At 38.5% G+C, this 18,716-nt stretch overlaps 1 protein-coding gene across 1 annotated transcript in view; it reads left to right on the forward strand.

The window, feature by feature from the left end:
- Positions 1-341: 341 nt before the first annotated feature.
- Positions 342-18,716, forward strand: part of LOC114664699 (alpha-taxilin-like) — a 148,669-nt gene continuing 130,294 nt past the window's right edge. Inside the window, exon 1 of the mRNA XM_051936330.1 lies at positions 342-472. The gene's annotated coding sequence lies outside the window, so the exon portion shown is untranslated. The remainder of the gene's footprint in view (positions 473-18,716) is intronic.

An 18,716-nucleotide genomic window follows, 5' to 3' on the forward strand; every position in this document is an offset into this window, starting at 1 on the left:
AGGCCCGCAGATCGTGTAGCGACATGGTGGAAGTTCTACTTTGTTAATACAGACCGAGAAATTAAAATCCCGCGGTAACTTTTTTCTCGTGTGTCGTAAAACATTCGACATGCGCAGAACAAATCGGGCTGCGTCGTGAAATGAATTTTAGTTAAGCAGAGAGCGCGTGCGCGAGACAAATCGGATGGGGACTCGTGTCGCAAAGTAAAGAAAACGCAGATCGCACCGAGTCGTAATAGTTAAGCTCTGCGCATGCGTGCGCATGCGCGCGCAAATCGGGTAGGCACCGCAGATCGGGTTGCGACACCCCAGCATGCTGTAGTCAAACTGTGACCCGCCTTTTCCTTTACTGTTCAGCCAATGAATTGGCTCCTATATATGTCGAATTTCCGGTAGGCTTGCTGGCAGTTACTTGAGTTTTTGAAAAAGTAGGAGTTGGTGTATTTGTGGGACAGTTTAAGAGCATTAGCAGGTAGGTAAAAACGGACATTGACACCGAGCGAATACACAAGGAAGGGTTTTTTAATAGCGACACAAACTATGCTCGGGACACCGGTTTACGGTTTTGGGGACATGTGTTAGATGACTGTAATAATGTTTTTTAAATGTGCGGACTGTAATGGGGCGATTGTTTAAAGGGAAAAGTGCACCTGATTGTTGATTGGAAAGTACAACAGGAATAGATTTGTAGGATTGCTACGACAGAGAAGATTGGTTCACTGAAAAGCGGTTAGTTAATGTCCAACTTTGGCCTACATTAGTAAGAGCACAGGTAGTCTCCAGGGTGTCAAGGAAGAATTGTCGCAAACATAGTACGATTAAGTCGAAGAAGTCCATTTCTTTCCTAATAGGAGGACAACGTAAATTGAGGCATTTCTATTTACAGTACTTATACACGACAACGACGTAGTTGTTTTACGTGGATTGGCTCCGCGGCCATTGCCTTAAATAAATATATGACATTCAACTATATAAAAATCCAGTGCAGTACTTAATGTTACTTACGGAAGGGCCCAGAGATGTAGCTTTGTTTATATCTGCATTACATTGCAGGTATTTTTCCTAACAAAAGATGACGTGACACCTTATGTCCTATCCCTTCACAAAACAGTTCCAGAAGCCCTTTTTCTAATAAAACACTGTTAAAGAGACATCTAAGGAAAGAATTTGTTTCTAATATAATTTTAAACTATTTTTTGATACAGTACCTTCTGTATACAATTGATTTAATAGGAACTTAATTGAAAGTACTGTGACAAAGTGTGTTGCAATATCTGCTTAAATTAAAACGAGGAGCGAACAACTTTTCAGACTATTTGGCCGTTTTAAACCTATTATATTCTCAAAGATTGCCATCTATTAGTAGATGTAACAAGATTACAGTTCTGGGGACAACTTGTTAAAAAGTTGGAGACAATAGCGAATAGAATTAGAATAGTTGACGAGAATAGAATTGCTTATGTCGTTTCTTCCTAAAAACACATCCCCACATTTCTTGAGTCTGAACAAAAGACTTGATGCTGAAAGAAAGTAAAAAATTAAAACTGCTGTTATCAATTCAGTAACTCGTTAGCACAAAGAAACTAAAGCTTAATGATTGATTTGTACATTGTAGTGCAGCGACAGACGAGACACATACACGTAAACATAGACACCTCTAGTTACATCGGACCCATGTGTTTTGATGTGTCTGTCATTTTTGACTGTCAACTATATGGCATAATAATAGCAAATGGAGTTTAGACAAGCAGTGTGGTTAAAATGTTGCAGCTCTATTTTTGAAAAACATGTATGTCTGGCTCTGTGAGACTAGCCATCAACTGACCCTGTATGCCATCATGATGATTTCTCAAATGTGGAGTTCTTTGCAATTTATGAATTACATCAATGTAATCTGTTAATGCTGCTCATAGTGGTAATATTTACAATATACAGTAAGCAGGAGAAGTTTGAAAAAGTCAATTTACCTAAAAAAAAAAGCAGCATACATCCTTGAAAAGATTAAAAATCCAAATTAAAAAAAAAAAACAAAAACCTCAGATACACAATAGAAGTAGTAAAATCGTTTGTATCCCCGACAGGATGATTTTAACAACCTTATTACCCAAAGCATGGCTGGACTTCTACATGGTTTTAACCTGGCTTGGATGCCATTGGCCCCAAAGATGTATGAACAATATTTGTTCTGTTTTTCAAATAAATATTCCTTCTAGTAGACTGGTTGACCGAGCCCTCTTTTCCATTATCCTTGATATTACTTGTCTCCAGATTGTCTCACACACACCTTAATCATAGAGCTTACATGCCTCCAGTGAACTGCACTGTAGGTAGTGAAGGCAGGCAGCTGTTGATACATGGGCCATTAGAATGTAAAGTGCTTTTTTTGTGTTGTAATAGTGACAGCTATTTAGAAATGACCAGTAACAGTGTTCTGGTTCTAGTGATAGTGTAAGTGTATGAGGATGATTATTTTGGCACAAAAAATATTCTGCTTCACAACTTTTAAATGTGTGTGGTATTAAGAGAATTGGGCAACTTTCAAAGTTGCCATTCTCTGATCTGTGTGCATAGAACCGACATTTCAGATACAGAGAGTCAATTGCAGAATTTCACGTTTTCCATAAGCGAAGGTATATTAAATGCAATTGTGACTGATCCGAACAGATGTGTACAGCAACTGATTTAGCAGCACACTGACCAAATTACAAAAGTTACCAAAAGTAAATTACAAAAATTACCAAATTATTAAAACCGTACATGTGTTTTAATGTTAAAATGCACTGTCTTTTCACTTGTTGCATATAAATCAAAGGCCGGAAGTTATGCTGGTTAACAAAAAAACTTAATTTGAAATGCCTTATAGAAAACTGGTTGAGGTTGAAAAAGTTTCAGCTTACCTGTCCTCTGCTACATATTCTGTAGACCGACATAAGGTGAACTCTGTTTCTCATTTTACAGTCTCTGGAATTGTTTGTTTTTCTTTTTATTTGCTTAGCTTATTCTGTCTTTTGCACACTATCTTTCTGAATGATTCCATTTTAAATAATACTTAATTATGTGTTAACTTCATTTGAACAGGTATTTAGCTCTCTTTGTTATAGTATTTTTATACCTAATTTTTTATCAATGGTGATGTTACAGACTACAGAAGGAATATTTTCTTAACATAATTATTCATGGCCTTTATGAACAGTTTCCCTTGAAATCCTTTGGCAATGTACAGTAATTTTAGAAAATGTGAAGTCTGTGCATTTTGACAGTGGATATTTGACAGATGTATTAATATTTCTGACATCCTTCTGATACATTTAAACTTATTTGAATTCTTATCGGCACTACATTCATTCCTTTATGGTTTGGGACTTTTTTCTGTTTGAGTTTTTGGAGCCATTTTTTTCCATTTTGTTTCTCCTACTGTCAGTTTAACTTTGAGGTTTAACTTTCCTTCAGTTTATTTTTAAAATATCTATATTGTGCAATAATGTGTGTTTATTTTATAACGGATGAAACCAATGTTTAATTTTCAATCTTTTCCAGAAATTTTCAACCAGGTGAGTTGAGGGAGTAGCCAGATATTCAAAAATAACTTTGCAGTATTATAAAATAATTAAGTATGAAAATGTTGTAATGCTCAAAGCTTTGCATTGTATGCATTCTTCTTCTTATAAGCCCAAATGTCTGCAGTTTTTCCATAATCAAACTCACTTCAAGCTCCCCACTCTGGAGAAATAAATGTCAGATTAATTAGGATGTTCTGAATCATGTGATTCATCAAATAGGCTTTATTTGTTTTATTTATAAATGATTTGGATAGGAATATATAGGAAGTAACAAGCTGGTTAAGTTTGTGAATGATACTAAACTTAGCAGATAATCTAAAATCCATTCTATCATTACACCGGGACTAGGACAACATACAAGCTTGGGTAAATTTGTGGCAAGTTAAGTTTAATGTAATTAAATGTAAAGTTCCACATGTAAGAAGTAAAATGTTAGGTTTGGATACACAAAAGGAGGTCAAAAAAATGTTAATTTTGCACAAACATTAGGAAGTTTTTTCTGTACACAGAGAACCAGACATATGGAATAAGCTATCAAGTAGTGTGGTAGACAATAGTTCTGTAGACTTTTTAAACTAGACTTGAATTTTTTTTTAATTATTATTTATTTATTTATTTATTTTTCTTTAAAGCATTCAAATGGATAAAACTGTCAAGCCTTGTTGGGCTGAATGGTTAGTCTCAATTGTTGTAATGTTCTTTCCACATCACCCTCCATGTAGGAGGAGTGCTATAAAATGTAGTAGCCCTCATTATGTACTAGAATGCAGATGTGAGCGGATTACAAGTTCTATAATTATATACTTCAAATGTGCATATGTCCCAGATACTGTATATGGGAAAGTGGCTACATTCAAATTAATATTATTTTTATTATATATAAAAAAAATGTTCACAGACGTCTATCACATACAGTTCCATAAACAGTCAACTCCGTACAAGAAATCTATATGCCATAAACTTTTTGTTATATTTTAAAAGTCTAAGGTGAGTGTCTGTCTGTCTGTCTGTCCGTCTGTCCAGTCCCCCCAAGCAATCTTTTTTGGTAAGTTTGGCTTTGGTGATGCTATCAAAAGTGGAAACGTGCATATGAGACTCGTGTGAAGTAAAGGCATGGAGGACATGCTGAGAGTCGCCTTCAAAGACAAAAGTATAAAAGGGGATAGAAGGTGAACAAAGGGGTTTGAAATGAAAGTCTGAGAAGCTGCCTTTATGGGAATGTGCTTGAAAAGAGTGCTGTTCAACAAAGGTTCAAACACAGAAGGATATCAAGGAAAGGTGCTGAGGGTACACTCAGAAGTGATCAAATATTTTTAAATTTATTCCATTACCTGTCTGACAAAATATTGTAATAATCTTAGTTCCTCTAATACATATCTTTCCATACTACTTTTACTTGTAGTTACTGAGTCGTCAAAACCTAAACACAATAAATGCATCCTCCTCTGGGTCTTTTAAAATGTATTTTAAGGCCGAGTTTATACTTTACATGACGCATGCTGCAGCGGATGCCCCTGCTACACAAGCTTTTTACTCTTTATACTTGCACGCATACTTTACGTAAATCAGGAAAGAATCCACCAGGTGGCAGTACGAGATATTATCGCAGTGAGAACATGTTCGGCTTTGCTGTGTTGTGAATTGCCTGGAACACCCATTAAATTCCGATGACACATTGCCGCAATATCTCTGAAAAGGATGTTTAATGATTAAATCCATCAACCCAGGCATGTGCCCATTCCAGCTAGCATTGGGCACAAGACAGAAATAATCTCTAGACAGGGCATCGGCTCATCGCAAGGGAGAATTCATGCACTCACATACACTAGCGTCATTTTAGTGTCACCAAATCTGTATATCTTTGGAAGGAAACTGGAGCACACTGTGGAAACCCAGCAGGAAAACATGTAAACTCCAAGCAGGGAATACCAGCGACGTGACTCCCTGCAAGACAGCAGTGCTACCACTCCGCCACCGTGTCACCCCCATGTGTGTAATTACAGTATTCATTAAACGAAATTAACGATTTATCTGTAAAATGTAACATACATACTTTATAATGCATTTCATCATGAAAGTGATATCAAGTGTAAATAAATCTAAGGATTCTAAATGTGCAGAGAGTTGGAATATCATACATTTAATGTGTTCTGTGTGGTGATCTATTGCTGCTTGCCACTGTTGTCCGGTCAGGAGGAAGTCCCAGAAGCTCGTAGCGCTTAAAAACTGGGATGACTTTTGTGACGGTCTGCTTTAATGATAATCTATGAGGTTAAAGTGGGCATTTCGAGAGTAAAGCCGAAATTTCCGCTTTAATCACAAAATACACCTTTTCACCATGTTCATTTTTTTTTTCTCTGTGGCTGTACATTGTTGCTGTTGTGAAGTTGCAAAAAAAAAAAAAAAAAGTCACAAAAGATGGTATGTGAGACTTTTAAAATGTACCGTGTCATTACAATGGGGAATATGTGACGCTTAAATATAAAAGCACCACAAATGCATCTGTATGTTGGCATTTTGTTTTACCATATTGAACCATTCATCAAACATCGAAGCGCGCACATCGATCCCGTAGGATCTGCATAGCGACTTTCTGTCACAGGTAGATAGTAAACCGAGACTCTGACGTCACATTCCAACTTTTATCACACTGCGCCCCCCAACATTTTGCTGGGACTGTAACTTGCGCAGGCATTGCATTCATTAATTTCTGTGGACCTGGAAACGCTTAGCAGCCATGATGCATACGCGTTCGGAATGTGAAGTATAAACAAGCCCTAACACAATCGTCAATAACTTGTCTTCATAGTACTCACAAATTGGCATTTTTTAACTTGTTTGCCAACAACTTACTATACTGTCTAATTCTGTCAGTTAGTCAGTCATTATCCAACCCACTCTATCCTAACACAGGGTCACGGGAGACTGCTGGAGCCAATCCCAAGGCAGGAACAAATCCTGGGCAGGGCACCAGCCTACCGCAGGGCACACACACACACACACACCAAGCACACACTAGGGACAATTCAGGATTGCCAATGCACCTAACCTGCATGTCTTTGGACTGTGGGAGGAAACCGGAGCAGCCGGAGGAAACCCACACAGACACAGGGAGACCATGCAAACTCCACGCTAGGAGGACCCGGGAAGTGAACTCAGGTCTCCTTACTGCGCCACCGTGCCGCCCTTGCCTAATTCAAACATGCTGGAAAATGTGATTTTTAAAAGGCAGCAAAAAAGTTTTTTTTTTTTTTTAATTCATTAGTGTACTGTTATTCAATATACTGTGTATACTATAAAAACAAAACAGTTGGAAGCAGAAATTCTGTATGGAATTCTGGGAAGAAAGATAGCATGCAAACACCTTGAAATGCTAAACTGACTGGCTAATAAAACGTGCCACTTGTTTGAATTGGAGTAGCAGCTCCAGCAGATGTTATAATAGTTACATATGCATCCTGCCCCTTAGCAAGCATGCATCACTCATGATAGCCCAGCAACACTTATTTTAAACTGCAGAATTAGCATAGACGACCATTTTTAAAATGTTTTGCATATTGTACAGAGTTTTTGTATACACACTAATTATCAGGTAAGTGAATTTGTTTTTTACTAATTAAAATCAAGTTGTTTTAATTCTTTCTTGTTTATAAAGACATCGGAGTGTAGTAATGTGTGTCACATGTTGTTGGTTTAACATAATTAAAAATGTCCTTGTACTCTGTACATGTGACAGTATTACTACTATTCTCTCAAATTTCATTTACAAATGAATCCTTTTCTTGTAGTAGTCATGTTTTTTTTTTTTTTTGGTTTTCTGTATCATCAGGTGCGAGAGTCCATGTTGCTTGTGATAGATGATGTAGTATATCCTTTTCAGTGGTTTACTTGTGTGGTAAAACTGAGATTAGATGTATTTATGAAGTTAGTTACAATCAGAATTAAAATATCTCAGAATCTTAGCCATGCTCAATCATAAACAAGTGTATTTTGTGATGTTATTTTTGAAGTAATGATTTTAAACTGTTCTCACATACACATGACTTAACTCAAGATTGATAATCAATTATTTGGTATTTCCCAGTGCCTTTCTGACATCAGGTAATACAGAATTCTCAAAAAGATGTTAGTAGTGCTTGTCAAAATATGTAAATGGCTTTCATATTCAAGGACAGAACAAAGGAGCTCTTTCCAGCATCAAGTAAAACTTGGCTGCTGCGGAGTAAAATGGAGAACTGGGAGAAAAACAATGTTATAGAGTATGGTACATAGTGTAATGTTTTTGCCTGAACCTGGGAGCATGTGTAAAATTGTACTCTGTACTCAGACCTGATATACCCACGTTTTTATTTTTTTTGTTTTGCACATAACCATTGAGTACCCACAGGTCCCAGCCTGATTCAACCCTATTTCAAGGACTACTTTTCGCTGCTTTCTGTGCAGATTTTACTTTTTTTGTTTGTTTGTAGCTTCTTTCTTATAGCCTTCACATTCCACCCCTACAGGTTACACTTGGAGTAGAGTTTTGGTGTGTAATAGGTTGGTGTATTCTTCCCCCCCCCCCCCATCTCATTATCGCCGCCCCCAGTACAACACACATTCCTTTTAATGTATGCCATTAGCAAATGTAATTGCATTATAATATCTTAATGATATTATTAATGGAAACATATTTTCCTCAGTAAATAAATTTGAAGGGACAAGCTGACAAAGATGGGAGTAGATTCATACCTGGTAGCATGGATCATGGAGTATTTTAAAGACAGACCTCAGTATGTGCGTCTCGGGAACTGCAGGTCTGACATTGTGGTCAGCAACGCAGGAACGCCGCAGGGGACTGTACTTTCTCCGGTCCTGTTCAGCCTATATACATCGGACTTCCAATACAACTCGGAGTCCTGCCACTTGCAAAAGTTCACTGAGTATAGGAACCTAATCGAGGACTTTGTTAAATGGTGTGACTCAAACCACCTACACATGAACACCACCAAAATCAAGGAGCTGGTGGTGGATTTTAGGAGGACCAGGCCACTCATGGACCCCGTGATCATCAGAGGTGACTGTGTGCAGAGGGTGCAGACCTATAAATACCTGGGAATGTAGCTGGATGATAAATTGGACTGGACTGCCAATACTGATGCTCTGTGTAAGAAAGGACAGAGCCGACTATACTTCCTTAGAAGGCTGGCGTCCTTTAACATCTGCAATAAGATGCTACAGATGTTCTATCAGACGGTTGTGGCGAGCGCCCTCTTCTACGCGGTGCTGTGCTGGGGAGGCAGCATAAAGAAGAGGGACGCCTCATGCCTGGACAAACTAGTGAGGAAGGCAGGCTCTATTGTAGGCATGGAGCTGGACAGTTTGACATCTGTGGCAGAGCGTCGAGCACTGAGCAGGCTCCTGTCAATCATGGAGAATCCACTGCATCCACTGAACAGTATCATCTCCAGACAGAGAAGCATCTTCAGTGACAGACTGCTGTCACTGTCCTGCTCCACTGACAGACTGAGGAGATCGTTCCTCCCCCACACTATGCGACTCTTCAGTACCACCCAGGGGGGTAAACGTTAACATTATTCAAAGTTATTGTCTGTCTGTATACCTGCATTGTTATCACTCTTTAATATTTTCTTTATTAGTATGCTGCTGCTGGAGTATGTGAATTTCCCCTTGGGATTAATAAAGTATCTATCTATCTAAAGCTCTCCACAACCCTGATCTCCTACAGACTTACACTCCCTCTCGCTCACTCAGATCCTCATCTGCAGCTGTACTTTCTGTACCACACATCAAATTCTGTGCTATGGGAGCTCGAGCATTCTGTCATAGTGCTCCTCAACTCTGGAATTCTCTTCCGTCTCGTGTATGTCAGCTCGATTCAATAACACATTTTAAAGCTGTCCTCAAAACTTATCTTTTCAAACTGGCATAGCAATTGTAAATTTTGCATTGTTACTGCCAGTTATCTTTGTTTGTTTATTACTTACTGAATTTTGATTTATCATTCTTGTTTAAATTTTACTAATGTTGTTTAATTTTATTGTAAGGTGACCTTGAGTGCTCAGAAAGGCACCTATTAAATAAAATGTAGTATTATTAGTATTAGTAGTATTTTATCATGATGCAATGGCAATATCCAGAACTATTGGTTGGCCAGATTTTTTTCTTACAATGATGTGCAATCCACAATGGCCAGAAATCTGCAGCTTCTTGATAACAATGCCACCGGCTACATCGGCTCTGGATATTCCCACTTTTGTAAGTACCGTAGATTGTTTTATCAGAAAGTCTTATTTTTATTGAATGAACTCGAAATGGTGTTAGGGCAAAAAGGAGATCTTGATATGCCATTTGTATTAAACTGTTTACAGTTTCCTATGAGAATAGCTTTTGCAAGGACAAACATTTGAAAAAGTCGGTTTATTTGTAAGAGACAAAGAAAGAATATTCACTCATGGCCAGTTATACATTGCATTATCATGCTGTAAGACCGAACAAGGAATCAAAATTCAATGTGATCTTGAAGAAAAGTTAATTCCAAATATTGTTTTTACTGAAATTTTTAAAATAAAAAGTGAACATAATGCATAAGTAGCAATTCCCATGGAAAAAAAACACTTTAAATTGTATTTCCACAGGACCAAACCTGGGGGTTGGCGAGCGAAGCAAGCAGGGGGCAGAGCCCCCTAGTAAGGAGATAAAAACTACAATGGGAAAAAAGCTATATATGGCATATAACTAATAACTCTAAAGATAAGTATATGGGCATATGAGAGCATGAAGGCAGCCTTTAAGATGGATATTAAGGAGGCTAAGTTTGCGTGTTCTCCCCGTGTCTGCGTGGGTTTCCTCCGGGCGCTCCGGTTTCCTCCCACAGTCCAAAGACATGCAGGTTAGGTGGATTGGCGATTCTAAATTGGCCCTAGTGTGTGCTTGGTGTGTGGGTGTGTTTGTGTGTGTCCTGCGGTGGGTTGGCACCCTGCCCAGGATTGTTTCCTGCCTTGTGCCCTGTGTTGGCTGGGATTGGCTCCAGCAGACACCCGTGACCCTGTGTTCAGATTCAGCGGGTTAGAAAATGGATGGATGGATAAAAGTAAATTAGAGAGGAGTTTTGCAGATTCTTTGTGTTTTAGTAGTCAAGGAAGAGATGAAGCATAGCAGGAACAGTAAAGGTGAAATTAAGAATACACAGACAGTGAAATAGCAGTTGTTCAGAACTTGCATTTTTCTGAAGTAATTACATGTCAGTAAATGAATAACTACCCAGCAGTAAAAGGGACCACTAAGGAGGTATGGAGTGATTTGGAGATTGTAGAGGGAGAAGTAGGGGTTGAAATCTGAAGTCTAACATCATCAGGATCAGATGACATTTATCCTTGAGGACTTAAAGAGGTTACTAAGCACATATATAAACCCTTGGTGCATGTTTTTAGAAACTTACTGAGCACCTGAGAAATTTCGAAAGACTGTAAAATGGCAAATATTTTTTCATTATATACAGAGTCATTAGGCAGAGCTAAATAACTATATGCTAGTAAGCTTAAGTGCATCACAGGTACATGGATGAAAGAAAAGATTAAGGATTAGATTGAGCAACACACAGCAAGAACAAGGGTTCTACTGAATAAGGTAGAGATGCAACAATACACATACTGGTATCAGATTTTGGTCCAATGTAGCGTTCAAGTACTCGTAAAAATGCTCCGATGCTTATTATTGATACTTTTAACATACATGAATGATTGTGTGAACCTTAACGAGACAAAAAAAAAAAACCGGAATGCAAATTGTCTGCAATGTGTTCTTTTACAATTAACAGTCAAAGCTTAGATGACTGTAAATTGTGAAAGTAAATATAAGAATAATCCTGACGAAATTGTCTCTGGTGTCACATAGCATCAGTCAAAGCTGCGGCAGACTGTAGCAAGGAGAGGAAAAAATGTCAAACAATAACCTGTGGGCAGTGAAAATAACAAGCACTTGCCAACATATTGTTCTTGAGAATTAGCCACTGTCAGTTGTCAACGTGGCATTTCGGAATCTATTAGAACCTAAGTACATCATTCCAAGTTATGCCCATGTCACAGAGAAGGATGCATGAGTTTGTAAAAAAAAGAATTTTGGCAGCTTAGTGCACAACATGGCAGCTGTTGGCTTCACCACTGATATTTGGAGCAGCGCTGCATTTCCAGTGTCTATCATCAGCTTAACTTCAAATTGGATTGATGAGAAGTATGCTCTCCAGCGTGTTATGCTGTGTGCAAAGCAGTTTCGAGGCTCCCATTCAGCCCACACAGTAGAACGTGCATTTCAAGAATTTCGAAAAGTTATGTGCACGTTGTGGTCTGTGACAGTGCCAAAAATATGATAAAAGACATCAGTGATGCAGGAGTTCCAAGCTTTTTCTGTGTTGCTCATACACTCCCGCTGGCAGTAGCATAGGGTGCTTTTGCATAGCAAAGTGTTGCAGATGCTCTGACAGTCGCATGTAAAATAGTTGGCCATTTTAAGCATTCCACCTTCGCATACTCCTGCTTAAAGGACATTCAGCATTGCAAACTACTCTATCCAGAGTAGTGGATGTCCCACTCTAGTTTTTTTCTACACTGTAAAAAAAAATGTTAAATTTACGGTAAAGTACTGGCAGCTGGGTTGCCAAAATTTTACCGTTTAAAAAAAAAAAAAAAAGTGACAGTATTTTTAGGTCTATAAAAAAATTTTATTTTTACGATTAAAAACTGGCAGATGGGTTGCCAAAATTTTACTGTAATAAATAAGGTGACAATATTTTTAGGTCTATGGTATAACTTTCTAGTAAAAACTGTTTTTTCTTTGCAGCACATTCCAACAGAAGGGAATGTTTAACCATACCTAGAAATTCATGTAGTGTAATAAATATGCCAATCAATGAACCATTACAAAATACTGTCAAACAAAGACAAACCCCAGTACACAGCTTGCATCAGTAAAGTAACAACTAATAGCAAACATGTACCATTTAATTATACACATTGAAAACAATTCAGTGTTTAAGGAAACGAGGGCACATTGTCTGGTGGGGAAGAAAAGTTTCCTTTTGTGGTGTCTGGTGTCCTACAGGTGTGCCAGCTTATTGAATACAGCCAACCATAACTCAGCTTCCATAACCTCAAAAAACCTTCAGCATGCAGGGAAAAATACGTCTGCCAACTGTGTTTAAGTTTTTTTCCCTACTATTCAAAGGTATGCATTTCACCAGGAACAATATTGTAAAAGGGGGTGTGTCCTTATGCAAATATTGTAACTTCGGTTTTACTGAAACAGCGTTTTACATTTTACGGTTGTTTACCTTTTCTATTTAACAGTTTTACACTAAAATTATCATATTTTTTCAGTGTAATTGTAATGCATCAGTAAATGGTATTTAGCATATTTTGAAGATAGAAAAATATCGATTTTACAGAACTTGGCTGTAAAAAATGTATTGTTTAAGATATACGGGTAATTTTCAGTAGAACATAAGGTAACTTTGCTTTTTTTCAGAAAAGGTCTTTTATTTTCACCATTTACAGTATTTTTACCATTAAATTTACTGAAATTTTTTACAGTGTCGGTCACATACTGTATTTTTAATGAGGAAACTAAACAGTAAATTCTAAGATGACTTACGTAAAATTAGAAAACTAACGAACTTCACTATTTAAACTACACTATGTATTTTCACTTGGAAGCATTTCATTTACCTTAGCTTTTTGTAATTGAAGAGTTTGTTTTGACTTTTACTTTGTTTTTTTAATTAATGCAATGTTAATGCTCAAGAGTCACTTAACATACATACTAATTTTGGCGGATCATATTACAAGTATGTTTTTTTTATGGACGTGAAGAGTGATCATTTTTCTGAAAGAACACAATGGAATAGAAATCCATGTTGTGCTGTGAAGCATTATTGGTGTAGAGTTTTGATATTTAGTTTAGCATTGCAAACAAGCACAGAACATCATAACTTGCATGTTAGTTTTATTGGTATGTGTGTCTACATCAATAGCGATGACTCTGCATTCAAATTATTTTACTGGAGCAATCCTGTTTTTGCTTTTGTCTAAGAAAGATCACATTTCTATCCCAATTCATTGTTTTATTGGTCCATATACTCTCTATCAAATATTCGTTCAATGGATACATCACATTTTCACTCAAATATACAGAGTGTATATATGTATGTGTACAGTACATCCCCCAAAATTCGCAGGGGTTACGTTCTTAGAGCACCCACAAATTGTGAAAAAACGCAAATTTTGGATGTGGTTAAAAAAATATGCCTATTTTTATAGTTTAAACCGTAAATATGCCCCCAAAACATTTTAATGTTATTTAAAACTCAGCTTAATACATTACCTAAAAAAATGTAAAGGTTAACCCATATACTGTACAGTACTGTATGTCTCCCGCAGTGGTAGATGTAAAATACCGATGTTACCGCTATATGTACTGTAATTCATGCATGCACGTTTTCATTGCCAGACGCCTTAGAAAGTGCAGGGCGTTTCGGTGGCATCTTGAGGCTTTAACCCTTAAACTGCCACAAACTTGGGGGTTAATGCATCCCTGGACGCCAAATACTGTTTTGCTGCACTTTTTAAATAAATGTCACAATTCACAAACAAAAAGTGAAATTTTAATGGAATACATTTTTTTTCATGCAAAGAGCATCACAATTACTGCAACACAGATCATTTTACACACTACTAATGAACTGTACAAACTACAGTGGAACCTCTAGATACGAGTTTAATTCGTTCCAGCACTGAGCTTGTATAGCGAATTTCTCGTATCTAGAACAAATTTCCCTATTGAAAATAATGGAAATCCAGTTAATCCGTTCCGCACCCCAAATATATTAACATAAAAATCAATTTTCCTAACAAATAACACTGATAAATAATATATACTGTAGTCTACCTTTAATAAATAACACTGGTAAATAATATAACTGATTATTAAAAGAATCAAAACAGGTGTCCAAAGTGCAGTACAGCATTCAATAAATCTTTAAATAAATAATCCTTAAAACAGTTGTGAAGTGGAGGTTTAAAATACACAAGAATAACGTTGTGTTAAAGGATTGTTAAAACGTCAACAGGAAGAAGTCTTTAAAAAACAGATGACAATCCCCGGTGCTTCTTCTCTGTTAGCCTCAGCGTCTCATCTGCTTCTCCCATGCGGGCTCTGCAACAGGCGAGACACTCTTAATGCAGCTGACCTTCTCTACACCGTCCTGCTTCAGCTGTTTGGCTCGCCTGTTCAGCTCACTGTTCAGCTACACGCGAGCCTGCACTCGCTCGCTCTCCCGCACCGACTTCCTACTGCTGCTGCTTCCTGCCTCCTCCTGCAACCGCTGTTCTGTTCTGTTCTCTCTCCTCTCCTCTCTTTTCTTTTACTTCTTCTCCCCCTTAACCGGCTCGCGCTTCTCTATATATGCGGGGAGGACATGGCAGCTGCAGCCCATCAGCCACAGGAGCAATCATGGATGTGGGCAGTTTCCCACCTGTGCACTTAGGTGAGAAACGCAGACACCGCAGATCGCCCTGCGGCTCGCTACTGCTACCACGCCCCCTCGCTAAGCCGCGAGCTATACCCACAGCCTGGCTCGTGGCTCGTTACGTGAGCCAATGCTCGTATTTAGATCTGAATTTTTCGCTCATACTTTCCTCTTATCTTGAATTTCTCGTATACAGAGGTGATCGTATCTCGAGGTTCCACTGTATTTAAAAAAAACTACTGGAACAGTATGTACAAGGTGCACCTGATGCCATTGATGAAATTCAGTAAATCACAGAGCCAACTGAGAGGTAAATGCCGATGCTTGCAGGCTAGTCTAGTGCAGTAGCTGAATCCCAGAGACAGTGAGGCTGCAGGCGGCGGCAGTGGTCATGAGCTGGCTGCTCAACGAATGTATGGCACTGACTGATCAGCTCCCGCGTGCTGGTAAATTGCACTGGGAACCGACTATAGCCGGTTGCGGTGTTCAATGAATGTACGTCGCCGAGTATACTCCGCTCCTGTGTTCTGGCAAATGGCACTGGGAAACGACTATAGCTGGTAGTGGCGGTTTAAGGGTTAAGAAGAATAAAATGGAAAACGCAAGAACTCTCAGCTGGAGATGCGTCACAGGGCAGCAGTCAGTCAGCAGCAAGGAGAAATGAATAAAGCTGTAGCGGTCCGGTGCCGTTAAGATTCACACCGTCGAGAAGACAATCATTTATTTATTTTTATGGTGGAGATTCCAGGGACACACCCAGCCTTAGCCTGACTTGCACGCACTCAACACACAGAGACAAAAACAAAGCAAATCGGTAATTATAGGCAAATAAAAAATGTAATGAAAACAAATAAAATAAATGAAAACAATACCATTCCGGTTCCCCTTATGGTGATTACACATTAAATACAACAAAGCACAAACAACACACACACAGTAAAGTCCATGAAAAATGGCAACAGTTGAGATGTAATGATGAAAATAGATAGTCCAGAGATCCGCACATTGAATGGGAATATAAAGATAGTCCTAAAGCTAGTTCCTGAAATGGTGAAGACGGGTGTATGGGTTCAGGAGCGCTCCTTTCTTCGCAGGATGACCATGAATCCACTTACAGTCCTCATGTACACAGGCAGACGGCAGACAATTCAGACGCCAACCACGGAACAATCCAGGACAAAACGAACAAGTACAGCTAACCCAACAGAAGGCAGACAGACAGGAACTTGAAACACAAATTACAAAAACTTTTTTTTTCTTTTGGTCACCAGCCCCCTTTTTAAAAGCCACGCTGACATTCTTTGACCCCAACAGCAGCTGCACCCTCTGCAGAAGACCAATCAGAGCCACTGCAGGGACAGCTGGGAATTGCCGTTTCAAATTCTATTGGCTACTTTCACCATCCCAAGCCGCATTTTCCTTTGTGGTTGCTTCCTGTTCTCTCTACAGTACAGTATTGCCATGGAAAAAGTCATAAAAATTGCAGAGGAAATTTGCGGTTTCCACTAACAATTATTAGTTAGGTTCTAAGGAAAAATCTTTGAATGACTGAAGCCATGAACTCTGAACTGTGAATTTGCGGGGGTCTACTGTATATAAATATATATGGGTACAAAGGTGTGTATATGGATAAATATTCTTTTGAAACTGCATGTGTTAACAGATTTTCACAAATGTGTATCCTGGGCATTACTCTGTAAATACATTTGAAGTACTAGGGTGTTGTACCGTGTTAGCAATTATGAATGTAGAGAAAAGCCAAGCAAAATGACACCTTTTATTGGCTAACTAGAAAGATTACAATATGCAAGCTTTCGAGGCAACTCAGGCCCCTTCTTCAGGCAAGATGTAATACAGAAACTGAAGTTTCCTATGTTTATATACACACTCTAGGACAAGAAACAACATTGGGAAATATTTAAATGAGAGATTTTGAATGTAAAAAATTAATAGATTCATTCAGGCTAGGGTTAATTTAGCAAGAGAGAAAAGAACAATGTATTGTCAAGATCTCTGGATAAGATAACTGTCCAACAAAGTCTTTTGAAGTTTGTAATGAGTTTTTTTCAAAACAATGTGGGTCTGTAGACAGGTTGTCTGTCATTCTGAGAGATGTAAACAATCCTCATATCTGGCCATAAAACTCTTTGTCTTTATTCAATCCATGTTGTAAAGTATTAAATTTTAGCATGAGTTTAACTTCCCATTCTTTTCTCTCTTGCTGTGTTTTGAAGTTGCCCATAAGCACTGTGACCTTAAAGTCCTTCTCACAGTGTCCATGGCTGTTGAAGTGGGCCGCCACAGGAACATCTGTGTTGCCATGTTTAATGTGGAACCTGTGTAAGTTCATTCTCTGGCGGAGTGTTTGTCCAGTTTCTCCCACATAGAGTGCAGTGTCAGGACATTTCATGCAGAAAATTAGGTAGACTACATTAGATGATCTGCAGGAAAATGATCCCTTGATGTGATGTTCAAGTCGGCAGTGTTGTATAACTATACGGTCTGTATCATAGATGTGGGCACATGTTTTGCATCTTTTCTGTAGGCATGGAGATGTGCCATTTTCTGTTGGTTCACTTAGGGAACCTCGGACAATTAATTGTTGAAGGTTTGGTGGTTGTCTGTATGCCAGGAGGGGAAGTTCAGGAAATACATTTTTCAGTGTTTGGTCATTGTTTAGTATTGGCTGAAGTTCTTTTATAATTTTTCGAAGTGTTTCAAGATGTGGGTTGTAGGTGACAACAAGGGGGATGCGATCCTTGTTGTCTTTGTTTTTATATTCCAGAAGGTTGTCTCTGGGTATGGCAGTAGCTCTTCTTATTTGAGTGTCTGTTGTTTTCGGGGTGTAACCTTGTTTGATATCTTGTCTGAGCTCCTGCAGTTGTTGATCCCGGTCTGTTGGGTCTGAGCAAATACGATTGTACCGTATTTCTTGGCTGAAAATAATGGAGCGCCTTATATGCTTGGGGTGGAAGCTATCATTTTTCAGGTAGGTCCGTCTGTCTGTCGGTTTGTGAAAAATAGAAGTTACAAGGGTGTTGTCTTTCAGTTGAACGGTGGTGTCAAGGAAGCTGACTTCTGTTTTTGAGTAATTCAGCTTCAGCTTTATGTTGGGGTGAAAACAATTATATTCATTATGAAAATGGAGGATGTCCTTTTCACTGGCAGTCCAGATTATGAAGATGTCATCTATGTAACGGAGATACAACATTGGTTTTACGATGCACATTGACATGAAATCTTCCTCCAATTTTGCCATAAAAAGATTTGCATAGTGAGGTGCAAACCGACATCCCATTGCAGTCCCCATTTGTTGTAAGTAGCAATCCTGTCCAAAGGAGAATAGATTATGTGTCAGAGTGAATTTTATCATTTCTATTACTGACTTTGTGGGTAAATCATGTTGTTTGAGGTACATTTCACATGCCAATATGCCATCATCATGGGGGATGTTAGTGTAAAGTGCCTCAACATCCATTGTGGCCAGTAAGGTTCCCTCAGGTAAGGGGCCTAAAGCAGACAGTTTTTTTAAGAAGTCAGTGGTGTCCTGGATGTAGCTGGTTGTGTTACGGGTGAGGGGTTTAAGGATGTGCTCCACCCAACCTGAAACATTTTCTGTAAGGGAGCCAATTCCT

Source organism: Erpetoichthys calabaricus, chromosome 14 (genome assembly GCF_900747795.2).
Source record: "Erpetoichthys calabaricus chromosome 14, fErpCal1.3, whole genome shotgun sequence".
Classification (NCBI taxonomy): domain Eukaryota; kingdom Metazoa; phylum Chordata; class Cladistia; order Polypteriformes; family Polypteridae; genus Erpetoichthys; species Erpetoichthys calabaricus.